This window comes from Echinops telfairi, unplaced genomic scaffold (genome assembly GCF_000313985.2).
Source record: "Echinops telfairi isolate 266 unplaced genomic scaffold, ASM31398v2 ScPeMD7_30;HRSCAF=105, whole genome shotgun sequence".
NCBI classification, from domain to species: Eukaryota; Metazoa; Chordata; class Mammalia; order Afrosoricida; family Tenrecidae; genus Echinops; species Echinops telfairi.
The window spans coordinates 2,763,633-2,766,206 of record NW_022103927.1 but is presented as its reverse complement, the minus strand read 5'-3'; positions in this window follow the sequence as shown (position 1 = coordinate 2,766,206).

Below are 2,574 nucleotides of genomic sequence, written 5' to 3'. Positions count from 1 at the left end.
GTCTCTTATTTTACTGAATTTTATTGTTTGAATACTTTTATAATTACAGAAAACATGCAACCAACGTAAGACACTTCTCTTTAGCCTCAGATGTATCTTCCATGCAAAGTCCAATGTTGCATTGACTGGTCATGATCTGCTTAGACTCCTTTGGCTGGTAAGCACTTCTTGATTTTGAGGATCATGTTAGTGTTGAGGCAAAATGGTGAAACATTTTAGAAACTGTCTTTCAGTTGGTTTTTGCCTAATGCTTGTCACATCTTCAATTTATTACAGGTTTTTGTTTTTGTTTTTATGAACCAGTAGTTATGCGTCTTATTCGTCTATCCTTTTAACAATAGCTGTAAATTATGTTGGGTTTTGATTGTGATTGTGTTAAACATACAGATCAAGTTGAGAAGGATTTATATCTTCACAATAGTTATGTTTCTTCCAATTCATGAACAAAGAATATCTTTAATTCTTCTTTTAGAAGTATTTTGTAGGTTAGATTCTACCAACTTTGCTAAATTTTTGTTAGACTAACTCCCATGTATTATTATTCTTTTTTTTGAAGTGTTTTCTTTGATCATTGATAAGTAGAAAGCAATTCACAGTTGTATATTTTTATGGTTGTTTCTTTGGGGTCTCTCTGTAGACAATGATGACATCCGTGAACAAAGATGCTTTATTTCTTCTTTCCCAATCTGTGTACCTTCCTATTTTTAATTTTTTGCTGTTGTGTTCGTTAGGACACACAGAGCAATATAGAAGCGGTCATCCTTAACTCTTTCTTGAGCCAAAGTGGAAATTGTTTAATTTTGTAACATTGAGTACGATTTTTATTAACAAGGTTTAATAAATGTTCTTTTTGCATGTAAGGATGTTTGTGGGAAAAATAAAATCACAAATACTTATTTTAGTTTTTACCAAATGCTTATAGTGATTCAGTTGATATGATATGATTATTTTTTATGTAGCTGATGTAAGATATTACATAATCTGATTTTCAAATCTGGAATCAGTCTTTAATTGCCCAATCAACTCCTTTTGGTTGAAGTTTACAATTATTTTCATATTGTATTTGATTTGCTTTGCTAGTATTTTGCTGAGGATATTTGCATTCATGTTCATGAGTGATATTTGTCTGTAGTTTTGCTACAATTTTTAAATCTGGTTTTGATATGAGACTAATGCTAACTTCACAGAATAAGTTGGGAAATGTTCCCAGTGCTTCTTTTCTAATATGTTAAACTATTATTGTTCCTTATAGCAAAACTGCCTCTGAAACACACTGACTTTATAGCAAAACTGCCTCTGAAACACACTGACTTCTGAGAATAAATAGTTGGAATCTTCCTTTGGATTTTCTTCTATTTTCCCTACAGATATTTCAGTCATTTACTGACCTTTGAATAGTATCTTTATACTGTGAGTATAGGAATCCTTTTATGTCTTAAAGGTTGAAATATTAATCTAGTTATATTACTGTTCTGGGTATTGTGGGATTTAGAAGTAGGGATTGTGAGGCTGCTATCTTCGTTACTGTGATTATTTCATATCTTTTAAAACTCTTCTGTCTTCTCTTTTCGTCTACATCATTTTTCCTCTTGGTAGACTAGCTTTGTTTCTTTCTCTGTTACATGGTAGACTATCAATACAAAGATCTCTGCGACAGGGCTGACTGGTCCTTGATATCCCCACAACCATGCCTATCCCCTCAGAATCCCTGAATTACGCAATTCCGTTCTCAGAGCAGGGCAAAATGGATTGGCTCATTTGCAGAGTGTTTTTTCCTGCTGGATCAGCTCAGCCTGAGGTGTATAATTCAACATTATGGTTGAAAGTGGAGCGGGTAGGAGAAGATAAGACTGAATGACACAACTACTGATCAGATATCTTAAGCAAACATCTCAAGTTGTCTTCTATAATCAGAACATGCAAATGTTATGCCAAACAGGAGAGAGAGTCCACTTGATGGAAAGCTGAATTATGTATCATTTAGGTACCTTTTATTAGTATATACAAATAACATAATGTAGGTAGTTGGCATCAAGTCAATTCCAGCTCAGGGCAGACATGTACGTGCAGAGCAGAGCAGCTCTCTAAGGTTTCAGGGCTGGGACTTTCAGGAAGTAAGTAGGCTTTTCTCTGAGGCTCCTCTGATTTGGCTGCAACTGGCAACCTTTCTGGTACTACTCAAGTGCTTGACCATTCATCCCACCAGGGAGTCAGAATAATAAATAATGTAATACCAAGTAATCTTAATCAAGTAACATCCACTGTATTGTGATGTGATGTGATACAATATTACATCTAAGAATTCTCATTGAACTCTAAGGCCCCATGTCATGGTGTCTTCCGTGGCATCATGATCATCAGATCCTTGTTTTTCCTCTCCCCCTAACTGTAACGTCAATCCAGCTTCCTTGTTGCACTCATTCATACCGTCCTCCTTGTTATTGCCAGAACACGTGAGCAATACTCTTGTACCAAGGACTTTGCACTACTTATATCTGTGTCTAAAATGTTTTCACATTTTCTGTTTGACTGGCGTCCTAGATATCTCCAGATTTTCTATTCAAAGCCTCCTTA